The sequence below is a fragment of the Tachyglossus aculeatus genome, unplaced genomic scaffold (assembly GCF_015852505.1).
Source record: "Tachyglossus aculeatus isolate mTacAcu1 unplaced genomic scaffold, mTacAcu1.pri SUPER_30, whole genome shotgun sequence".
Taxonomy (NCBI): Eukaryota; Metazoa; Chordata; class Mammalia; order Monotremata; family Tachyglossidae; genus Tachyglossus; species Tachyglossus aculeatus.
In genome coordinates, this window is record NW_024044837.1 from 7,204,644 (window position 1) to 7,230,089 (window position 25,446).

General features: G+C 41.1%; 1 pseudogene; it reads right to left on the reverse strand.

The window, feature by feature from the left end:
• Positions 1-17,075: 17,075 nt before the first annotated feature.
• Positions 17,076-24,792, reverse strand: LOC119921844 (annotated as a pseudogene).
• Between the last annotated feature and the right edge of the window lie 654 nt (positions 24,793-25,446).

The window sequence follows — 25,446 nt, forward strand, 5'->3', positions numbered from 1 at the left end:
CTGCCCTTCTTTCTTTCAGTTTCCAGATTTCAGTTCATCATATGGCGGTTGTCCAAGCATCCCACTGTCACTCATTCTCCTCGCATGTCCCATCCAGCATAGCTATGTTAAGGTGAGAATCAAACCACTCAAGTCAATACCTGGCTAGAGTATCTAGTTGGTGATTTGTTATTTAGGTTTTGCCAAGCAGTCATGGAAGGACCATTGAAAATGGAAACAAATAGAGGTAAAAATCAGGCCAAGAACTCTGGAAGATACCTGAGAATTCTCACGTGATCCAAGAACAATATTTGTGCTTTGGCACCAGGCTGTGTCGATTTGGAAACTCATCCTGAGAACTCCATTAAAGGAATTCGTTCTGCCCCCCATCATTCCCAGAATCACTGGTGGCTCACGCAGAACGACTAGCAAAAGAAAATTGCAATTTTCCTTCCTTCATTCATTCGATTGCATTTATTGAGCACTTACTGTGTGCAAAGCACTGTACTATCAACTTGAGATATTACAATGCCCCTAACATGGATCTTAGTTACTAACAAAAAAAGACCCAGCAGCTACATAAGACATCAACTGGGCTAGAAGCAGAAGTAGACTTCGCAGAGAGAGGAGAAAGATTGCTTGGGGGCTAGAGCTCTCTGGATAGCTGGGTCTTGCCCACAGTAGAGATAATTTATTCATTCAATCGTATTTACTGAGCACTTACTGTGTGCAGAACACTGTACTAAGCCCTTGGGAGGTACAAGTTGGCAACATATAGAGATGGTCTCTACCCAACAACAGGCTCACAGTCTAGAAGGGGGAGACAGACAACAAAACAAAACATGTGGATAGGTGTCAAGTCATCAGAAAAAATAGAAGTAAAGCTAGATGCACATCATTAACAAAATAAATAGAATAGTAAATATGTACAAGTAAAATGGAGTAATAAATCTGTACAAACATATATACAGGTGCAGTGGGGAGGGGAAGGAGGTAGGGCGGCGGAGATGGGGAGGAGGAGAGGAAAAAGGGGGTTCAGTCTGGGAATGCCTCTTGGAAGAAGTGAGCTCTCAGTAGGGCTTTGAAGGGAGGTAGAGAGCTAACTTGGTGGATGTGGGGAAGGAGGGCATTCCAGGCCAGGGGGAGGATGTGGGCCGGGGGTCGATGGCGGGACAGGCAAGAACGAGGTACAGTGAGGAGGTTAGTGGCAGAGGAGTGGAGGGTGTGGGCTGGGCTGTAGAAGGAGAGAAGAGAGGTGAGGTAGGAGGGGGCGAGGTGATGGATAGCCTTGAAGCCGAGAGTGAGAAGTTTTTGCTTGATGTATAGGTTGACTGGTAGCCAGTGGAGATTTTTGAGGAGGGGAGTAACATTCCCAGCGTTTCTGCACAAAGATGATTCGGGCAGCACCGTGAAGTATAGACTGAAGTGGGGAGAGACAGGACGATGGGAGATCATAGAGGAGGCTGATGCAGTAATCCAGTCGGGATAGGATGAGAGATTGACCCAGCAAGGTAGCTGTTTGGATGGAGAGGAAAGGGTGGATCTTGGCGATGTTGCGGAGGTGAGACTGGCAGGTTTTGGTGACAGATTGGATGTGAGGGGTGAACGAGAGAGCAAAGTCGAGGATGACACCAAGGTTGCGGGCTTGTGAGACAGGAAGGATGGTAGTACCGTCTACAGTGACAGGAAAGTCAGGGAGAGGGTAGGGTTTGGGAGGGAAGATAAGGAGTTCAGTCTTGGACATATAATAATAATTCATAATTATGGCGCTTGTTAAGTGTTCACTATGTGCCAAGTACTGTACTAAGTGCTGGCCTAGATACAAATTAATCAGGTTGGACACAGTCTCTGCTCCCCATGGGCCTCACACCCTTAATGCTCATTTTACAGATGACATAGGTGAGGCCCAGAGAAGTTAAGTGACTTGTCCAAGGTTACATAGCATACATGTGTCAGAGTCAGGATTACAACCCAGGTCCTGCTAACGCCCAGCCCATGCTTTATAATAAAAATAATAATAATAGTATTTCATAAGTGCTTACTATGTACCACTATGTGTTCTAAGTGCTGGGTGAGATACAAGATAATCAGGTTGTCCCACGTGGGGCTCACAGTCTTAATCCCTATTTTACAGATGAGGTAACTGAGGCACAGAGAAGTTAAGTGACTTACCCAAAGTTACATAGCTAACAAGTGACGGAGCTGGGATTAGAACCCACAATTTGAGACTCCCAAACCCATGTTCTTTCCACTAATCCATGCTGCTTCTCAAGGCAGATGATCTTCAGATGAGGTTCACAGTGAAGTAGATATCCATTGGGATAAAGTTTGAGAGCAGGTGTTGTGGAATACTAATACAGGTTGCTGAGGAAGGATAGTCTATTGTTTATGTTGGCTGGTTAAGGTACACCCTGGCCTCGAGGCTGGGGGCTAAACTAGTTGACCGCTGAATCTCTTCTCCAACTGGGATTCTATGACATTTCCTTTCTGTAAGAGCAAATGTAAATGCCACTCAGAGACTTCCGCAGAAGGTAAAGGACTCATCTACAAATGTACTCCAAATTCCTTTATAACTTAATCTCGTTAATCCTCTGTAGATCTGGGCTTTCTAGATAAGGTTTGACTGGACTAACTCAGACCAGCTACAATCTGTATTGTTCAACTGATTTGTGGATATCTTGGCTTGGTCCTCATAGAATCTTTTTAATTAATGGTATCTATTAGGCACTTACTATACACCAGGCTCTGTTCTAAGCTCTGGAGTAGGTATAGGTTAATCAAGTTAGACATAGTCCCTGTCCCATATGGAGTTTACAGTGTTAATCCCATTTTACAGGTGAGGGAACTGAGCCCCAGAGAAGTCAAGCAACTTACCCAAGGTCACACAGCAGACAAGTGGCAGAGTCAGAACTAGAACCCAAGTTCTTCATGGCTCCCAGGCCCGTGCTCTAACCACTAAGACATGCATGGGCCTGGGTATCAGACGATGTGGTTTTTAATCACTCTTTTGTAACTGACCAGCTGTGTGACCTTGGGAAAATCACTTAACATCTCTGCACCTCATTTTCCTCATATGTAAATTGGGAATTCAATACCTTCTCTTCCTCCCCCTTAGACTGTGAGCCCCGTGATCATCTGGCATCTATCTCAGCACTTAGTCCAGTCCTTAGCATATTGTAAGCTCCTAACATATACTATTAATCATTATTGTGAAGAAATTCATCAACCTACTACATAGGGGAGTGTTTGTTCCCCCAGAACTGACGGACACCAAAACATGAAAAGGCCACAACCTACCATGAATATTTTCATCACCTAGGCAGCGCTACAAAAATATTCGATTGGGTTAACTTCGGGAAAGTTAGAATTTCTGTGATGAGCAAACCCAACCTGCAGGCTCCTGGGAATAGCACTTAATCCAAGTGTGTCTCTGAATCTCATTGATTCTTTCGATATTGGCTGCTTCAGTGTGAAAGAGGAATCTTCTCTTGATCTTTCTGAGAATAATCGTCTCTTGGTCCTTCTGAGAATCAACCATATTGACTCATAAAAATCTGCTGCAAGGAGAGTTAGCGTGGGACAAGAATCGTTCAAGAAAGAGATCATTTCAAGATGGGCCTTCCTTTTCATTCATTCAATCATATTTATTGAGAACTTACTGTGTGCAAAGCACTGTACTAAGTGTTTGGGAGAGTACAAAATAACAATAAACAGACACATTCCCTGCCCATGACAAGCTTACAGTCTACAGATACGGACATAAATGTTGTGGGAGGGGGAATGAATAAAGGGAGCAAGTTAGGGTGATGCAGAAGGGGGATTTGTCACATCACAAACAGGCAAAATGCACAAAAAGGGGGTTCTTAGGCAGAAAACCACTCCCCTGAGCAAATACGGACCTGCTAGTGATCAATGTTTAATGACACCACTAAAAATCCTATTGTTTTAGTACAAGGGTGCCAGAAACAGGGGTGTTCTTTCACCTTGCACATGTTACAGAAAAGGGGATCAAAGTACACATAAGCATGTAATTTTCCCTTTTAAAAGGATATAGGGTATCACAATTTTTTTAGAATAATATTAACACTTACCAAGGAATGGTCATCTAATCTCTTTCCCCCTGAATAATAGTGCAGCAAATTCATCCGAGTTCAACAAGCAACCTGTGTCTGCAACACTCAAAATCCCACCCCCATTCCTCCCAAACCTGATGCTATCCCTCAGATCCAGACATACATTTTCAACAACCACAACCCCCTATCTGAACCAATTGCTCATGCCTTTTCTCTCCTAGGTTTTGCCAAGCCTCATCCCAATTTCAGGCAGGAAATCTATGTAGAAAGTCACTTCATAAGTGCTATAGCTCCATGCTCCATTCTACCATAAGGAGTGTTCTAGGCTAGTGTTTTCTTGATTTGTCTTCTGTGTGACCTTGGGCAGGTCACTTAATTTCTCTGTGCCTCAATTCCTTCAAATGCACGAAAAATCAGGATTCAGTATCTGCTTTCCCCTACTTAGACTGTGAGCCTCATATGCGACCTGATTATCTTCTATTTCCCCAGTTCTTAGTTCAGTGCTTGTCATAGAGTAAGTGCTTAACAAATGCCACAATTATTATCAATTATTATGGTGGAACCATTTGTCTCCTTGAGAGCTTTAACTTATTCATTCTAACTCCTTGATGCTAAAAGGTAACCAGAGTCCCTATTTCAGCAAGTCAAAGTATTAGATACTCTATGTGACTGCTATTTCTACTATAGTTGGATATCTTCCTTCCATTTCCTTGAAGGAGATTCATATGGCTATAATTCCTCAAGAAACACATATGGTAAGATCCTTGTGGCAGGAATGTGCTTCGTTTTCCCAGAACTTCAATCGATTAATCAATAAATCAGTGGCATTTATTGAATGTTTACTGTGGGCACAACACTGTACTAAGTATGCAGTGCATTGTCTCTCGTAGATGTTCAATCAATCGATCAATCTCATTTATTTGGTGCTTATTTTGTGCTGAGCACTGAATTAAGCACTTGGGAGAGTACAACAGAGTTGGTAGATGTGTTCCCTACCCACAGAGAGCTGATAGCCCATTCATTCATTCATTCAAAAGCATTTATTGAGCGCTTACTGAGTGCACAGCACTGTAATAAACACTTGGGAGAGTACAATTTAACAACATAACAGGCACATTCCCTGCCCACAATGAGATTACAGTCTAGAGGAAGAGACAGGCAATAATATAAATAAACATATAGATATATGTATGTTTATAGATAAACACTGAGATATATACATAGCTCAAGAGAGGAGCTTACAGTTTAGATCAATACCATTTCCACTACTGTGGTTGTGAACTCCAGAAAATTGGTGGGAGGAGAGTGCATAAGCTCAGGATTGTCAACTAATGGAACTGACATGTTGGACTGGAACTTGTAGGAGTGAATGATCTTAAAGTCTGTTACATAACAAACTAGACAAGTCTGGTTGAATGAAGTGATTTGAAGAATATAGCGGTAACTTCAAATCCTCTCATTCTTCAACAGTCTATCAAAGAATCAGTTGCATTTATTGAGCGTTTATTGTGTGCTCAATAGGAGTTTGGGAGAGTACAATACAACAGAGTTGGTAGATACATTCCCTGCCCACAGTGAGCTTACAGTCTAGAGACGAAGACAGATGTTAATATAAATGAATAAATTATGAATATCTACATAAGTGCTGTACTTAGACTGTGAATAATATGTGGGACAGGGACTGTGTCCAACCCAATAATCTTGTGTCTACCCCACTGCTTAGTGCAGTTCCTGACACACAGTAAGTGATTAATAAGTACCACATTCATTACTATCATTTTTTATTAGATGATGAGTTGAATCTTAGGTGGCAAATTGAACTCATCTCTATGGACTCACATGATTCTTTATCTCTTGAGATTGCTGTGAGACGGTTATAACTGCACAGGTAATTCTGGATTGTCAAGATATGGTGACACAAGGAAGGCTATTTTCCCCCGGGGCTTCACCTGGAGGTGGATATGCCCTTCCCCTCAGTGCAGCCTGAGCATGAATGAATCTTTGCCATGTAACCTCCATACTAGGTGATACCAAACATTCTCCCTAGTGTTCACATTTGATACCACTGCCCTGGAACTCCTACTGCATCTGGCGTGATGTTCCAAATCATCTTGTTCCCAAGAATGAGAAACCACTCCTATTTTACATTCACATGTGACTCAGGGGAGTGAATCAGATTTTCCCAATGTCTAAGAAACCACCCTTGATCTCTTTAGAAGCTACATTAACCTTCTAAGTTCCTCTGAAGCAAAAACCTCTAAATGGTACTCTGAGTGAACTGAAAGTATGAAAACAGTTTCTCAAGCCTAAATTACACCCAGATAGAAGTGCGGGGGCTGGGGCAAATTGTTTTTCATTTCTACTTCAAGGCAAGATTTTAAAGCACAGTGAATGGGGATCAATCTCACTTTGTAGCTATTAGCTGCAGTTTCAGCTAGAGACATAACAGCTTGTCTGAAGCTTAGGACTTCAGCTATGTTAGCACTGAGCCGGCTCTTTTTCCTGGATGCTCCATATTTTAGCTTCAGCCATTAGAGAATGACAAATCATATTATCTTAGAGGGGGAAAGGACCTCGAACCTGCACCAGAAAATAATTCGCTAACTAAGCAGCTGATTTGCCCCATACAAGTTGGATGGACTTTTGGGGGAGTACAGAAGGATTTGGGGTGTTATGTACTGTTCCCGGGCAGCTTTTGAGTGCTCTGGTAACAATTTAGATTTCAGAATCTGTGAAATTTGGATAAGGAATCTTGACATCAAAAGCATGAATAAATAAATATAAAAAGATTTTTGTTCATGTGATGGTGTGGGCAGATGCTCCCCAATTCAGCTGAGGTCACCAACCAGAGGGCTGCTCCGGGTTCTCTAGATTGGATGACGATGAGCCGAAGACCAGACACCGAGCCACAGTGATCAGTTCTGCCTTTTAATTGGGTGTACTCACATAGCTGTAGTGCAGCAGCAAGTGAAGGAGGGGGAACGAGTCCCAATCAACAGGGCAGGCTCTGCAGGGCTCAGTCTAAACGCCTACAGCTAATGATTGCAACAATGCCTCTTATATACCCTACTTATCATGCGTTGTGTGCGAAGCCCCCTCGTATCAGTTAGCCCTCCCAGGGTTCCTAGAATGTCTATCTGATTGGGACAGTTCCCGTTCCACAACCTTGTGGTGTAGCAGTTCCATGTCCTTGCTGTGGGTTGCTCAGGTGGCGGTGGGGTGTGTGTGTGAATTCATAGATAGAGCACTCTTCCCACAACGCCCAATAAAATAAACATCCTAATATTTTTGGAAACTCCATTTTGAAAGGCCAGATAATTTACCCAGGGCTTTTAGTTTAACTAGACTACCACACAGTTGGCCATTTGATTAGTGGTCTCATGTTTCAAATACATATAAGCAGTTAAACTGCTCCTAGAAAACAGAACTGATCCTTACACACTATAGGGGTATCAACGGAAGGAGTCACAAGATACATTTGGGCTTTCGTTTTATTCTTCTGTTTCACTTCACTAAAGTTGTTCAAAAATTAAATTCTACATTTAAAAAACTCAAGGCAACAGTGAACCTTTGTTATGGAAAGACTAAGACTCTAGGGAGTTTAAATAATTTTCTTGGTTCCCTGAGTTTGAACTATTCCTTCCTTCCCCACGATCCTGTTGATAGTACCAGTTCATTCAATCGTATTTATTGAGCGCTTACTGTGTGCAGAGCACTTTACTAAGCGCTTGTACTAAGCGGTTCTTCTTGTCACTTACAAAAGTGAAGAAAGGAGGAGAATGGAAGGATTTCCAGGTACTTGAGAAGGGGAAGACAGGTATCTTTCTCTTTTGGGACCACCTAGTTGCAAACCAACTGCTACCTGTCTGCTGTGTGACCTTGGGCAAGTCATTTCACTTCTCTATATCTCAGTGACTTCATTCATAAAATGGGGATTAAGAAAGTGAACCCCATGTAGGACATGGACTGTGTCTAACCTGATTAGCTTGTATCTACCCCAGATATGGAAAAGTGCCTGGCACAAAGTGCTTAAATACCATACAAAAAATCCTCACAATGCTGAAATTATAACACTACTTCCTTAAGGATGGGACTTGAGAGAGAAAAGGTTGTATGGACAAGTGGGTAGATTTTTGGTTGTTGTTTTTGTGTGAAAAAATTTCACCCAGTCATCGTTGGGCACATGAACACCCAGGCTGTATGCATGTGTGTAATTGTGTTTGTGTACAGATGGTTATGTGTGTGGGGTTGCAGATCGGTGTGTGGAGGTGTATTTATGTGACCAGAAGTTGAGGAAATGTCTATGTAGGAGTCATGGATTGGGGTGCTTTGTTCCCTGCAGAGAATCTGTGATTATTTAATTCCCCCAGCATACGTAGGCTCTATAAAGGTGATAACATGTAGTGTGGTGGGAAAAATGTGGGTTCAATAATGATAAATATTAATAGCAAGTGATGATGAAATGAAACTCTTTATTCCTTTGCAGAATTTGTATTATTGACTAACTTCACTACCTCCCCAGTCTCCTGATCTTGTTCTTCTGGACACTGAGAACATAGACACCATATATTTCATGCTATGATAACCTCCTTGATCCTTGACCAAACAAGCTACCCAAGTTCATTCTGAGAAATGTTTGTAGAGAAGACCTAGACTCTGAAAAAAAAATGCTACTGATTTTTTTTCCTGAATGGGGAAGACATATTTTGGGCCCAGATATTTGTGTACTTACATTGCCCAAAATATAACATGCGAATAAGGGAAGGCAATCTGTCACTTGTAACTGAATTCATTCTTTTGGGTTTTTCCAATCTCCATGAATTTCAGGTCATCCTGTTTATGATTTTCCTTGTAGTATACCTAATAGCATTGATAGCAAACTCCCTCATAGTGTTGATCTCCACGGTGGATCCCAGCCTTCAATCCCCATGTACCTTTTCCTCAGGAGTCTGTCTCTAATGGTTATTGGCTATTCAAATGTCATCATCCCCAAAATGCCCACCAATTTACTTTCCAAGGACAAAAGTATTTCCTTTGGTGGCTGTGCAGCCTAGATGTATTTTGCCTTCTTTTTCGGGCCCTTGGAGTGTTGGATCCTGATAACGATGACTTATGACAGACATACAGCCATCTGTAACCCACTCTGCTATTCACTCATTATGAACCGGAGATTCTGTCTGCAGCTGGCCCTAGCTTCCTGGCTAGCAGGGATTCCCGTGGCAACAGTAAAGACTACATTGATGTTTACATTGTCTTTCTATGGGCCTAATGTAATTAACCATTTCTTCTGTCATAGCCCTCTTCTCTTAGACCTGGTGTGCACAGACACCTTTGCACTTGAGATTCATTCATTCATTCATTCAGTTGTATTTATTGAGCACTTACTGTGTGCAGAGCACTGTACTAAGCGCTTGGAAACTGCAATTCATCAATTAAGAGAGACAATCCCTGTCCACACAGGGCTTACAGTCTAGAAGGGAGAAGACAGACATAAAACAAGTAAACAGACATCAATATAACTAAATACAATTATAGACATGTACACATCAAAACAAGTATACAAGAATCAATATAAATAAATAGAATTATACATCTATACATAAATGCATAAGTGCTGTGTGGTAGGGAGGGAGGAAGAGCAATGGGAGTGAGTTGAGGTGATGTGGATGGGAGGGGGAGCTGAGGAAAAGGGGGGCTTAGTCTGGGAAGGCCTCTTGGAGGAGGTGACCCTTCAGTAGGGCTTTGAAAGGGGGAAGAGTGATCTTTTGGCAGATTTGAGGAGGGAGAGCATTCCGGGACAGAGGTAGGACATGGGTCAGGGGTCGACTGTGGGACAGGTGAGATCGAGGCATGATGAGAAGGTTAGCGCCAGAAGAGCAGAGTGTGCAGGCTGGGCATGTGCCAAGCACTGAACGAAGTGCTGGGAACAAGACTTAGCTGAGCACCTGTCTCGCAGCAGGATTGAGGTGCTTGAATCACCTTTATTTCCAGAGTCAGAAACCTTCCTCCTTTCTGGAGAAGACCTGGATGCCAAACCGGGAGCGCTGGGTTTAGGCTCAATGCCACTGGTCCGGTTTCCGGACTGCTAAGCGGTCCCTCTGTGGGGGCGGGAGACCCCGGCCCGATAATTGTGGTATTTGTTAAGCACTTAGTTATGGGCCAGGCATTGTACTTAGAGCTGGGATGGATACAAGCAGAAAGGGTTGGACACAGTCCTTGACCTATGTGGGGCTCACAGTCTCAATCCCCATTTTACAGATGAGGGAACTGAGAGGCTCAGAGAAGGGAAGTGACTTGCCAAAGTCCACACAGCAGACAAGTGGCAAAGTCGGGATTAGAACCCATGACCTTCTGATTCCACTACGCCATGCTGCTTCTACAGTATAACCACAACTGTGATTGTCCTGATGCTGTCCTTTGTAGTGATCATTGTATCTTACGTCCACATCCTCATCACCATCCTGGAGATGTGAGGGCCATTGCAAAGCTTTCTCCACCTGCTTGTACCATCTCATTGTGATCTCACTGTTCTTTGGGGCTGCGGGTTTGATTTATTTCTGAGTGAAAGCCTCCTACTCTCCTGAGTCCAATAAGCTGTTTTCTCTCTCTTATTCAGTCTTCACTCCCATGCTAAATCCCCTGATCTACAGTCTGAGGAATCAAGATATGAAAGGTGCTCTGAAGAGAATTATGGGTAAAAGGATATCTTTCCAAGATCTGAGAGGCTCTGATTTGTGAAGGCGACTTTTTTATTGAGATAAAAAGTCAATGTCTTTACTCAAGCACGATTACTTGGCACATTCCCATCTCTATCAGTTGCTTATGGCTCACTGTATGCACAGAATATTCTGGGCTCTTGGAAAGACCATGGGGAAGTGTCAGAGGCCCATTCCTTGTTCTCAGAATTGAAACAGACTACACCAGTAAGAACTCAGGCTAGGAAGAAATAAAATACCAAGACATCAACACGTAAAACTGGGTATTTTCTCCAGCAATTAATGGTATTGATTAAGGGCTTAATGTTTGCAGAGCATGAGGACAATCTTTTGTAGCATTACAGAATTACTAATATGTATTAATGTTTAATGTTTTATTTTAAAGGTTTGAAGAGAAGATGAGAAAACAATATTTAGGAGTTCCTGGAAGTTGAAGGTTAGGTTGATTTTTCATCTCACAGACAGGTTCCTATGCTCCTGATCCACTCCTATTTCCAGAATCACTACCCTGTTCTTCTAGGGAATACTCCCCCATTTGTATTTAAACAGATGCTGCCCATGTCTGAAAATCAAATTATGGGTTTTGGTTTTGAAGTAAAACCATAGATGAAGTGACATCTAGTAATTGTCTGCATCCAAAAGAGCTCAGGGAAAGTATTTTTCTAATTCCAAAAGAAAAAAAAATAAGCTCGTTGAATAGTAACATCTGAAGATCTACCATTTATTCAGTTCCTTTTATCAGACTATTTTAATGGTAATACTAATAATAATTATGGCGTTTGATTAGTTCTTACTATGTGCAAAACACTGTTCTAAGCGCTGGAACTAAGTGCTTACTATGAGCTAGGCTTCACATGGGGCTCACAGTCAGAGGAGGGAGAACAGGTGTTGAATCCCCATTTTTCAGAAGCACAGAACTCCTTATCTTCCCTCCCAAACCCTGCCCTCTCCCTGACTTTCAAATCACTGTTGATGGCACTACCATTCTTCCTGTCTCACAAGCCCACAACCTTGGTGTCATCCTTGACCCGGCTCTCTCATTCACCCCTCACATCCAATCCATCACCAAAACCTGCCGGTCTCAGCTCCGCAACATTGCCAAGATCCGCCCTTTCCTCTCTATCCAAACTGCTACCCTGCTCGTTCAATCTCTCATCCTATCCCGACTGGATTACTGCATCAGCCTCCTCTCCAATCTCCTATCCTCCTGTATCTCCCCACTTCAACCCATACTTCATGCCGCTGCCACTCCTGAAATGCTCTGGGCATGTTACTCCCCCCCTCAAAAATCTCCAGTGGCTACCAATCAACCTATGCATCAGGCAAAAACTCTTCACCCTCGGCACCAAGGCCCTCCATCACCTCGCCCCCTCCTACCTCACCTCCCTTCTCTCCTTCTACAGCCCACCTCACACCCTCTGCTCCTCTGCCGCTAATCTCCTCACTGTGCCTCGTTCTCGCCTGTCCCGCCATCGACCCCCGGCCCACGTCATCCCCCTGGCCTGGAATGCCCTCCCTCCGCACATCCACCAAGCTGGCTCTCTTCCTCCCTTCAAAGCCCTACTGAGAACTCACCTCCTCCAGGAGGCCTTCCCAGACTGAGCCCCCTCCTTCCTCTCCCCCTACTCCCCCTCCCCATCCCCCTACCTTACCTCCTTCCCCTCCCCACAACACCTGTATATATGTATATATGTTTGTACGTATTTATTACTGTATTTATTTATTTATTTATTTTATTTGTACATATTTATTCTATTCATTTTATTTTGTTAATATGTTTTGTTTTGCTGTCTGTCTCCCCCTTTAGACTGTGAGCCCGCTGTTGGGTAGGACTGTCTCTATATGTTGCCAACTTGTACTTCCCAAGCGTTTAGTACAGTGCTCTGCACACAGTAAGCACTCAATAAATACGATTGAACGAATGAATGAATGAATGAATTAAGCACCGGGGTTGATATGAGCTGATCAAGTTTTGCATAGTCATGTCCCACATGGGGCTCACAGAGTTAATCCCCATTTTACAGATGAGACAAGATGAGCCACAGAGAAGTGAAGTGGCTTGCCCAAGGTCACACAGTAGACAAGTAGTGGAGTGGGATTAGAACCCAGGTCCTTCTAACTTCCAGGCCCATGGTTTATCCTCTAGGACACACTGCTTCTCAATTCAGTTTATTTAGACAAGATTGTGGATCTCATGTTTCGGGTAGGGTTATCATTTGGTAAATTGAAATAGAATTGAAGGTAAACTTGAGCCTTTAGAAGGTGTTTCATGAACAACGGTAAGAAATTCAAGAGGGATTAGAGGAAAGTAACACACTAAAAGAAAGAGCCTTTGACGGATAATCAAATCTCACTTGGGGCTCACAGTCAGAGGAGGGAGAACAGGTATTGAATCCCCATTTTTCAGATGCACAGAGATGGTCACAGTAACTAAATGTGCAGAACTGAGGTTAGAACCCAGGTTCTTTGACTCCCAGACCCATGCCCTTTGAACTTTGTTATGCTGCTACCTATAATAAAAATTCTTCTTTGGCTTGAGGGGTTGGCTTAGGAATCCACTTGTTGATCCACAGTTTAAGAGCTGTGGTCCTCTCCTGTTTTTTCAGACAATCAGAGTATAGTACAAGTAGAGAAGAAGGACAGCAGCTTGTCCACATCACCTGAGTGTCTTGACCTGGCCAGATAATACATAATGAATACAGGAGATCCAACGGTAATGACAATGAGGTGGGAGGAGCAGATGGGGCAGACTTTGTGGCCTGAAAGAAGGGGAGATGATTTTGACATAGTACAGGAGTATCAACAGGAAAGGAACCACTACATTCAGCATAGTCACATCTTATGGCAGAAGCTTACTGGGGAAGGTTTCCCCATAGGTCAGCTTCAATACCGATGCAAGTCACAGAAAAAATGGTTAATTTTATTCAAATCACAAAGAGCTGTGAGGAGACTCAATATATTTCCTCTATCTGGACTGGAAGGGCCCTTTTACGTAGCAGCCACCAAGTGGACACACACTTTGTAGCTCATGATAAGTGAGTAACTCAGGGGATTACATATGGCCACGTAACAAAAGCAGTCTCATGGCCTAGTGGAGGGAATGTTGGACTGGGTGTCTGAAGGACCTGGGTTTTAATCCCAGCTCTGCAACTCATCTGCTTGTGTGACCTTGGGCTGGGTATTTCACTTCTCGGTGTCTCAGTTCTCACATCTGAAACCTATTTTTGGGTAGGGATTGTCTCTATTTGTTGCTGAATTTTACTTTCCAAGCGCTTAGTACAGTGCTCTGCACGAATTAAGTGTTCAATAAATATGATTGAATGAATGACTGAATGAAAAAGATGGTGATGAAAACTATTAGACCAATTTTTAACATTAATTGGCTCCGACCTGATTAGTTTGTATCTATAACTATGCTTAGTACAGTTCCTGGCACTTAGTAAATGCTTAACAAATACCATAAAAAATCATATGCCATCACTGTCAGGAGGACACATTCTGTAGCAGCTAGAAAAATCAAAGTTTACAGCAGAGAAGCACAAACAGGGAAAGCAATAGTCCTGTCCTACGTCCAGAGGTCCGCCAGCATTCTGGGGAGAGTAACTGTGGGTAACAGATTTCTAAGGGAAAAGTATATGGGAATGTGGAGTATTTGATTGGCTTTGGTTTTATCCCTGGAGTAATAGTCATGCAAATGACCAATAATAACCCAAAAAGATGCCCCTGCTGTTTGGAAACACTGGAAAAATCCTGCAAGAATTAATTCCATAACTTTGGTATGATTTCCCGTCAAGAAAATAATAATAAAATTATGGTATTTGTTAAGTTTTTACTATGTGCCAACCACTGTTCTAAGTGCTGAGGTAGATAAAAGATAATTGGGTTGGACACAGTTCCTTGTTTCACATAGAGCTCACAGGCTTAATCTCTATTTTAGTGATGAGGGAACGAAGGCACAGAGAAATGAAGTGATTTGCCCAAGGTCACACAGCAGAGAAGCGGTACAGTCATGACCTCTGACTCCCAGGCCCATGATTTATCTGTATTTCATCTGCAAAATGGAACTGTCCAAGGTTGGCACTTAGGAAAAGAATGCTTGAATTGAGAGTCAATGAGAACAGAAATATTCTTAATTTTATACTATTAGCCTTTAATGCATTTCATATACTTTTTACATGCAATTGAAGGTTTCTATCATTACATTCATTAATAAATATCATGTAACTTACATATTCGTCAAGTCAACTTGATTAATTGGAACAATTTTACACACCCCTGGATCAGTCATCCACTCCATCTTTCCCAAGATTTATGCAAATCATTCAGGAATATTTAAGATATTTCTACATATATTCTATGTCAGTTTATCCACACAATCCCGGGAACATGGGTGAAAGTTGTAAAGTCACTGTGGACAGCAAACCTTTCTTCTATTTCCGTTGTATTGTATCACAGTGCTCTGCACATAGTAAGGGCTCAGTAAATATCACTGATTGATGTTAACTTAGTAACTTAGTAAGTGTTGAGTCTTATGTTCGACAAGGATTAGTGTCTGATTTTTATTAATGCCTGTCTCCCACTCTACTCTGTATAGTCACTGTGGTCTGGGAATGTGTCTACTAACTCTCCCATGTGGTTAGTACATTGGTCTGCGCACTGTAAGTGCTCAATAAATAACATTGGTAGTGATGATTTGGTCTACTTCAGTGCCTCCTTAGGCTTAGCTTATGCTTTGACATACACTAAATGAATACCATAATTAATATCCATAGATATTGTCTAAAATAACTCCATGAAAACTTCCCCAGTGAAGTAATACTTAAAGCAGTGCAGTTGATGAGTTTTGATGATGAGGATCTTAGATGCTATATTCATATTAGCCAAATCACTCAGACTATAAGCTCCTTATAGTTAGGGAACTTTTCTACCAACTCTGTTAAATTGTACTCTTCCAAGTGCATAGTACTGTGATTTGCACACATTAAGCACTCCACTTTCACTATAATTCTTATTATTAATCTAAATCATATATACAATATACAATATGATTTAGATTAATAATAAGAATTATAGTGGAAGTGGTATTTAGCCAGTTATTATGTGCCAGGCACTGTACTCAACAGTGGAGCAGATAGAAGATAATCAGGTCAGACACAGTCCCTGTTGCACATGGGGCTCTCAGTCTATCAGAGGAAGGATTATTAAACCCCAATTTTACAGATGAGGTAACTGAGGCACAGAGAAGCTTAGTGACTGGCCCAAGGCCACACAGCAGATTAGTGGCTGCATCAGGATTAGAACATAGATCCTCTGACTACTAGACTTGGGCTCCTTCCATTAGACCACGCAGCTTCCTGTGGACTTTGGCTTCTGCTGTTGTTCCTGAAGCACTTATCACTTGTGGTTCAGACTGCTTTCACTATTTTCAGTCTTCCCTGGACTCAGCCCAGCTCACACCCCTTGTTCTCCAAAAGGGCAAAGCCCTCCGGTATGCACTCTGCATTCTAGAGGTGGAGACCAGAGCAGCTTGACTCTTGACTGAGCCTGTGGTCAGTATGCATTGAACATCATTTCACATCACTTAGCGCATAATATAAGTTCTTAGTACACTGCTCTGCACACAGTAAGCACTTAATAAATGTGATTGAATGAATTAAAGAATAAATGAATGAATCACATCTCCTCCTGACAATCTCACCTCTCAGTCCAGTAAGATAACTATGCACATCAACTGCATTCTGAAAGTAACCTAAAAAACTCTGTGATTGCTCAGAATATCAATAGATTAGAGGATGGGTGTGATAACAGTGATTGTGTATTTCTTCCTAAGATAATTGCTTGGGCCTCTAATTCGTCATTATAAGAATAATAGTAATAGTTATGATGGCATTTGTTAAGCACTTACTATGTGCCAAGCGCTGTTATATTATTACAACTATTTATTTAGAAGAATTTATTCATTACCAATATTTATTGTGCTGGTAATCAATTGTATTTATTGAGCATTTGCTGTGTCTGCAGAGCACTGTACTCAGTGCTTTGGAGACTAATATAACCATATAAAAGAGTTGGTAAGTACATTCCCAGCCCACAGTGAGCTTACACTCCAGTGGGGAGACAGACACTAATATAAATAAATGAATAAATTACAGATATGTATTTAATGGCTATGGGGCTGAGGGTCAGGAAGGGATTTATATTAGGTATATTGCTTTATTAGGTATATATGAATTACATAGGGGGATATTCAAATTATAATTCTACCTATTTAGAATGAACCTCAGTGAGGGGAGAAACAGGCTAAACTTCATGGTGACATAAAACTACAGGAGGTACATCTAAAGAAGATAAGTCAATTAAATGGGCCCAGGGAGATATATAAAAGAGAATAAGGACTAGCCATTATTCAATTTTTACATTTCTCCTTTCCCATGTGTATAGTCTTCAAAACTCTCAAACACAAGTAAAAGTTTTGAGATCTTAGAACTGTTTGATACCTCGATTCTCCCAGAGTTTAAGGTGGCTCATTGGAATGAGGTGGGATGCAACACTTGAAACAGATTACAACTTTAGAGAAGTAGCATAGCCTAGTGAAAAGAGCAGAGGCCTCAGAGTCAGAGGACTGGTGTCTAGTCCCAGCTCTGCCACATGTTTGCTGGGTGACTTTGGGCAAGTCACCATGGTGAGAAGCAGCTTGACATAGTGGATAGAGGATAGTACTGGGAGTCAGAAGGTCATGGGCTTTAATCCTAGCTCAGCAACTTGTCTGCCATATGACCTAGGAAAAGCAACTTCACGGTGCCTCAGTTATCCCACCTTAAAAATGGGGATGGATGTCCAAGTCTGAGCTCCTTATCTTCCCTCCCAAACCATGTCCTCTCCCTGACTTTCCCATCACTGTACACGGCACTACCATCCTTCTCATCTCACAAGCCTGCAACCTTGGTGTTATCCTTGACTCTGCTCTCTTATTCACCCCACACATCCAATCTGTCACCAGACCCTGCCAGTCTCACCTCCACAACATCGCCAAGATCCACCTTTTCCTCTCCATCGAAACCGGTAGCCCTTCCTAGTTCAATCTCTCACCCTATGCCGACTGGATTACTGCATCAGCCTTCTCTCTGAACTCCCATCCTCCTGTCTCTCCCTGCTTCAGTCTAGGCTTCACTCTGCTGCCCGGATTATCTTTGTACAGAAACGCTCAAGGCATGTCACTTCCCTCCTCAAAAATCTCCAGTGGCTGCCTGTCAACCTTCGAATCAAGCAAAAACTCCTCATTCTCAGCTTCAGGGCTCTCCATCACCTCACCCCCTCCTACCTCACCACCCTTCTCTCCTTCTACAGCCCAGCGCACACACTCCACTCCTCTGCCGCTAACCTCTCACTGTACCTTGTTCTCCTCTGCTGTGTGAACTTGGGCAAGTCACTTCATTTCCCTGGGCTTCAGTTACCGCTTCCTCTGGCCTGGAATGCACTACCTCCACACATCCACCAAACTAGCTCTCTTCCTCCCTTCAAAGACCTACTGATAACTCACCTACTCCAGGTGAACTCCAGGAGGCCTTCCCAGGCTGAGCCCCCCATTTCTCCTCTTCTCCTCCTCCTCCCCTCCCTATCTTCCCCATCCCTCCCTTCCCACAGCACTTGTATATATTTGTACATATTTATTACTCTATTTTAATTATACATATTTACTATATTTATTTTATTAGTGATGTGTATACAGCTATAACTCTATTTATTCTGACTGTATTGACACCTGTCTACTTGTTTTGTTTTGTCTCTCCCTTCTAGACTGTGAGCCCGTTGTCGGGTAAGGACCATCTCTATATGTTACCGACTTGTATGTCCCAAGCGCTTAGTATAGTGCTCTATACAGTAAGCACTCAATAAATACGATTGAATGAATTAATACTGTGAGCCCCACATGGGACCTAGATTCTATCCAACACGATTTCCTTGTATCCCCCTCAGGGCCTAGTACTGTGGCTGGCACATAATAAGCACTTAACAAATACCGTCATTATTATTATTAAGTCGCTTCTCTGTGTCTCAGTTACCTCATCTGTAATATAAGGATAAAGACTATAAGCCCCATGTAGAATATGGATTGTGTCCAAACTCATTAGCTTGGATCTATCCCTATGCTTAGTATGTCATCTGGCAAATAATAAGCACTTAACAAATACTATAAAGAAAGCAAACAAAACCAAAAGGTTCCGCCCTGGGCCATGTGACTGAGCTGGATGTCATTGCTATTCAATATAGAGGAAGATCTAGCTAAATGTATTGGAATCCAAGAGAGTCTCACAAAACATTGGCAGGCACACCAAATAGTCCTCTTTATATAATGAAATTGTTTAGAGACATGACTCTAGAAATTGGTCTAGATAATGAACTGTCTCTCCTTTCAGGATTGCACCTGGAGAGTTTCCAGTACTCTACTAGTCTTTGCTATGGAAGGGAAAGTCAGGCAAAGGCATACTAATTCCATTCCTAGCTTGGGCAGTGGCTTGTGAGTTCCCACATACCTTCTGCAAGTGGCAATCTGGTACAAGTCAAAACTCACCTGAGCTGGGCAGCAACAGCATGGGAGAGAGTGGAAGGTGGAGATTCAAGGAAGGAGGCAATGGTAAACCACATCCATATTTTTACCAAGAAAACGTCTATGGATATACTACCAGAATGATTGCAGGTGGAGGTGGGGAGTTCTGGGAGAGATGTGTCCCTGGAGTCGCTTTGGGTAGGTGATGACTCGACAGCATAAGACAAACAATAAACTGCTAAGCCTGATTCAAAACATTTAGCATACCTGATGGTATAAAGAATGACGTTTTTGTCACCATTTTGACGAGATATAGGAATGCTTCTATAAGACAATAGATGTGTTTTTGGTAGTAACATTAAGGACATGGTCCATATAATATTTTCCAATGTTAATAATAATAATGATAATAATGATGTTGGGTTCTGTTAAGTGCTTACTATGTGTCAAACACTGTTCTAAGTGCTGGTGTAGATACAAGCTAATCAGGTTGGACACAGTCTTTGTCCCACATAGGGCTCACAGTCTTAATCCTTATTTTTACAGATGGGTTAACTGAGGCCCAGGGAAATGAAGTGACTTGCCCAAGTTCACACAGCAGATAAGTGACAGAGTCAGGATTAGAACCCAAATCCTTCTGACTTCCATGCCCGTGCTTTATCCTCTAAGCTAAATGAATTGAACATCACATTAAAATGGCTAAATTACTCAAAAATGTAATATGGTAATTTATTCCCAGTGGACTTGCTAATTAAATCAAACAGCTGTAGCTCTAATTCTGATACAGATAGGTATAACAAGCCATCAGAAGTACAAAAAATAAAATTAGGTTGTCCAAAAATTAGATGACAAAAAATTCAATGTAAAAATTTCAATTGTTACCAAAACCAAACCCATTATTACTTTCTCTCTGATTCAGATTTTCTCTACTACCTTTTTCTTCCCCTCCCCCTAACTTTGGATCATTGGCCTGAGAATACGGGACTGTAACTGTTCAAGAAGATCTAAACTATTGGTTTAAGACTCTAGAAACTTTAGTTCTGTCTACAAGGTTCAACTACTGCCACCAGCCATTTGGTGCTTGAAATATTCGTGAAGACCTGGAACCCAAATTGATTTTTCTTCTGAAAAAAATCCTTTAAGAAACTATATCTGCCCTAAGCAGATCTTGCAATCAAATAACCATATTTGGTTCGTGGGATTTAATAGAGTGTAAATATGTATATATTCATTATTCTATTTATTTTATTAATGATGGGTATGTATATATACAATTCTATTTATTTATATTGATTTTAATGCTTGTCTACTTGTTTTGTTTTGTTTCATTGTCTGTCTTCCCCCTTCTAGACTGTGAGCCCGTTGTTGAGTAGGAATTGTCTCTATTCCCGAATTGTACTTTCCAAATGCTTAGTACAGTGCTCTGCACACAGTAAGCACTTAATAAATATGGTTGAGTGAATGCATGAAAGTAAAAAGAAAGTTATGTAAAATATAATGAGAAGCCAGTTTCAACCAGACTCAGTGTAGATTTATTCTTTTGCTCTTTAGTCTATGAATTATTACATTTAACTTCTGTTTACTTGTATTGATGTCTGTCTCCCCCCTCCCCCCCCCCCCCAGACTGTGAGCTCCATGTGGGCAGGGATTGTCTCTCTTTATTACTGTATTGTACTTTCCCAAGCGTTTACTACAGTGCTCTGCAAAAAGTAAGTGCTCAATAAATACGATTGAAAAAATGAATTTAATTGAGGAGCAAATAGAAGTAAAAGCAAGTTCCCACATACCTTCTGCATGTGAAATAGGCAAAGATTCCATATTTTGACACAATGTCATCCTGGACAGAAAAGAGTGAGTATTGAAGGCATATCTATATTTTCTTTGGGTGATTGAAGTAACCAGAAGGTGGCTTCCTAAGGGAACAGGAATAGAGTTTCTTGGAATCCATGTATAATGACCCACTTGGGAAACAGCTTCCTAGTTCAAGTGACTTTAGAATAAAATTGTGACAGAAACTTTTTCAGGGCAACAGTCAGCTCCTTGTTTCTCAGACTGTATATCATGGGGTTTAAGATTGGTGTTACAATGGTGTAGAACAGAGACAGAAATTTATCCACATTCGCTGAGTGGCTTGACTTGGGCCGTAGATATGTGATGATAGCAGATCCAAAGAATGAGGAGACAACTATGAGGTGGGAAGAACAGGTGGAGGAGGCTTTGTGTTTCCCCGTAGTTGAAGGTAATTTCAGGATGGTGGAGATGATTTAGATGTAGGACAGGAGTATCAAGAGAAATGGGGCTGTTACAAAGAGCAGAGTTTCAGCATAGACTGAAAGTTCTTTCATAGCTGTGTCCCCACAGGCAAGTTCAAGTACCGGTGGGACATCACAGAAAAAATGGTTCAGCTTGTTGGATTCACAGAAGGGAAGGGAGAATATCTGATACGTCTGCCCTATCTGGACTGGAATGCCACCGATCCAGGAACCAGCTGCCATCTGGAGACATACCTTGTCATCCATGATGATTGAATATTGTAGGGGGTTACGGATGGCCACGTAACGATCGTAGGCCACCACAGCCAGGAGGAAGCACTCCATGACTCCAAACATAAGAAAGAAATACATCTGGGTGGCACAGGCTAAGAAAGGAATTGTTCTACTTTGTCTCCAAAGGTTCGCCAGCATTCTGGGGAGAGTCACGGAACTGTAACCCACTTCTAAGAAAGACAAATTCCTAAGGAAAAAATACATAGGGGTGTGGAGAGCTCGATCAGATTTGGTTATTAAAATTATTAAGCTATTTCCCATCAGGATCATCATGTAAATGACTAAGAATGTTGCAAAAAAGAAAACTGAAATTTGGGAGTGTTGGAGAATCCCATCAGAACAAACTCTGTCACGGTGGTGTGATTTTGACTTGTAAGTTTCATCTGTAGAAATAGCAATGTCAAAGAATGCAAGTCAGGACAAAGCACCATGAACTGATCCTCAATAGAAGAGGAAACACAATCAACCAATCGATGGGATTTATCGAGCACTCATTATATGCAGAGCACTGTACTAATCACTTGGGAAGAGTTCAATACAATAGAATCAGTGGGACCATAATGAGCTTACATTCTAGAGACAGAGACAGATATCAATATGAGTAAATAATTTATAATACCAAATTAAAAGATATGTACATAAGTGTCATGAGATTGGGGGTGGGGTGATTAGGAAATATTTAAAAGTCACAGATCCAAGTCCATAGACATAAATAGCAGGAATTGCAATAAAATGCATATGAAAGGAGATGGGATTAATTGCATTAGGTTAAAAGATGTTATGTGGGGGGTAGGATTTTTGGAGTATGGCTTTTTTCTTCCTTGTTGCCTGGGTGAGAACTAGGCTATTAGTCTCCTTTTGAGTGTGAAAGTGAAGATAGACCTAACATAACCCAGCAGTCCCTTTCTTCAGATTCTGTAGTTAATTTTCTAGCATTGAAGTAATGATGAATGTGTTATGCCTTGAGCTGGTAAGACATGTGAGAAGGAATGACAGTAGTAGCTCTAAATTGAGGTAAAAAATGAAATATTTCAAAGATGCAGCGAAACAAAACCTCAAAGAGGGGATTGACGATGGACATTTGGGAAGAAGCAGGAGGACAGATCAGATGAGTGTGCAGACATTAAAAATGTGGTGACTCTAAGAGGTGAGGTTTCAAGAAACCCAGGGGACAGAGGGTGAAACTAAAATAAAGCCACACTCTATATTGCAAATGCACCAATGCTTCCAGGAACAATCTTTTCATGTATTCAATTTTGGAGGAATTAATAGTCCCTCATTAATTTTATCAGTCATACTCACATAGTGCATGTATATGTGTAAGCATTTGTATTCAAATTAGCACAATTCCATAATGAAAATATCCCTAAATTTAACTGATTAAGGGTAAAAGTTACAAATTTATTTTCTGAGTTCATAAACTCTGTTTAAAGGAACTGGAAAGATGAAGCAGAAAACGGGTTGGAGCATATATCCAAATTAAGTAACACATGTAATGGCAAGAATCCTGAAGCAGAGTTATTTTTCCAGTGTGTTTAAATGCTTATTGAAAACATAAAATCAATCAATCACCTTTGGTTTTTATGAGTGCTTATTGTGTGTCAAGCACTGTACTAAGTGCTTGTGAGAGTATAGCATAATGGAATTGGCAGACACATTCCCTAGCCCAGAGTAGCGTATAGTCTCCAGGGGAAAATAGCCAATGATATAAATATGTTATGGTTATGTACTCCCTCTGAAACGATTGTCTGTGGATCCATATTAACAAAGGAATATATTTGGAATTAAATTTACAAAGATCTGCTAGAAATTGCTCTGTCTCCTCCCAAATATAACCAAAAGTCTGAAATAATAAAAATAACTCGGTGTTTTTTAAGAATCCAAAGGAGAAATTGAGGAAAAATTCTGACAGACGACTCAGATTATCAATATTATGAACATCAAAATTAATAGTTTATACAATAAACTTAAAAAGCATAGTCCTGTAAATTTGTGGTCAGGGAATGTGACTGTTTATTGTTATATTGTACTTACTCAAATGATCAGTACAGTGCTCTGCACACAGTAAATGCTCAATAAATATAACTGAAGGAATGAATGAATGAATGAACTATATGCTCCATTAAATAGCTAGCTGTGCTTGAATCTCTTCCATCTGCCAGCAATTTTCTCAGAAAGAAATTTGTGTGATATGATTTGATTTTCGCTAACATTTGATCCAAAAAAATATAAAAACTTTAATAAAGCTAAAAATTAGAATAACTGTTTACTACTACAACCACAGGAAGGAGGCAAACAAAAGTCTCTACTATATATGCATTAGTGCACAACTTTTGATCTTAACCACTCACCTCAGTGAAGGGGAAAGAAGGATTCCTCTCTGAGTTTGAAGGTTTTTCTGCTGATCAATTAAGCCATGAATTTTAGGTAATCTTCCGCACTGTGGTGAGTAGTTCCCTAGCTGTAGCCATAATGTGCTCCTTTAAGCATAGGATGCATACTTCATTCCAAACATGGCTAGCATATGTATAACATATTTTAAAGATCTTGGACTCCCATTTTGGTCAGAGCTGATGTGTGGTAAGAATGTAGACTGATTTTACTTGTCAAAGTAGTGACGATGCTAAGCACTTGGGGCTTCAATTTTGAAAATAAAAAGTGACCGTTAATAAGTACAAAAAAATTGTATTCAGTTACAGCACTCCATATGTTTCTGAAGCTTCTTACCTATGGAATGACAGTTCTCCTGAAAGAATGAGCCAAGGCAATATATGAACTAAGTTATTGGGTAATTTTTTTCTATTAGAATAGCACTGCATTTAACTGACTACTTCATAAAAGTCACTTAAAAGAAATCTAGGCATAGAATTCACCATTCTGTTCTTGTAGCTCTTAATTAGCATAGTGTCTTTAATTTCAGTTGAATACATGGATCTATCCCGTTCAAAGACAACAGTGTTGACGATGAGATTGAATTTGTGAGTACATGTCACACTGAGAATGAATTGCACCCGGGGCAGGTAGTTTTCAAAGCTGTGAATGTTTAAATATGAAAGGTAAGATCAAAGAAATTCCCTCCATTCCTTAGGGATGTCTCCACCCCTCTGGCATTCCTTGAAAGTTTTAATGAAATAATGTTTTTCCTGTTTTGGCAGGGTCATTTGCTGTCAACTGTTCTTGTCTAGAAAATCTTCCAAACTTCAAAATACACAACCCTCACTCAAGAACAATAAATCAAGAAGCCAGAGTGGTTACTGTTTGATTTAATCGGGGCCCAATAATACAGTTCCTCCAACTGTGTTTTTTCTACCTCCTCTAGAGGAGACAATCTTTTCGTTCTAAACTAATTGCCTTGTAAGCTCCTAGATGGCAAATATCATGTCTACTTTCTATGCTCCCAAGTGCTTTGTACAGTGCTCTTCACAGAGTAAGTGCTCAATTAATCGCACTGATTGCTTGATTTCCAGTAAGGCTTTAAGTGCATCAAGGAAAGTTTAACTCCAACGTCAGTGGAAGATGAAGCAGTAATTGCCAAAATTAAACTTAGCAGCCAGAAAGATGGAAATTCCCGGTCATCTGACTCT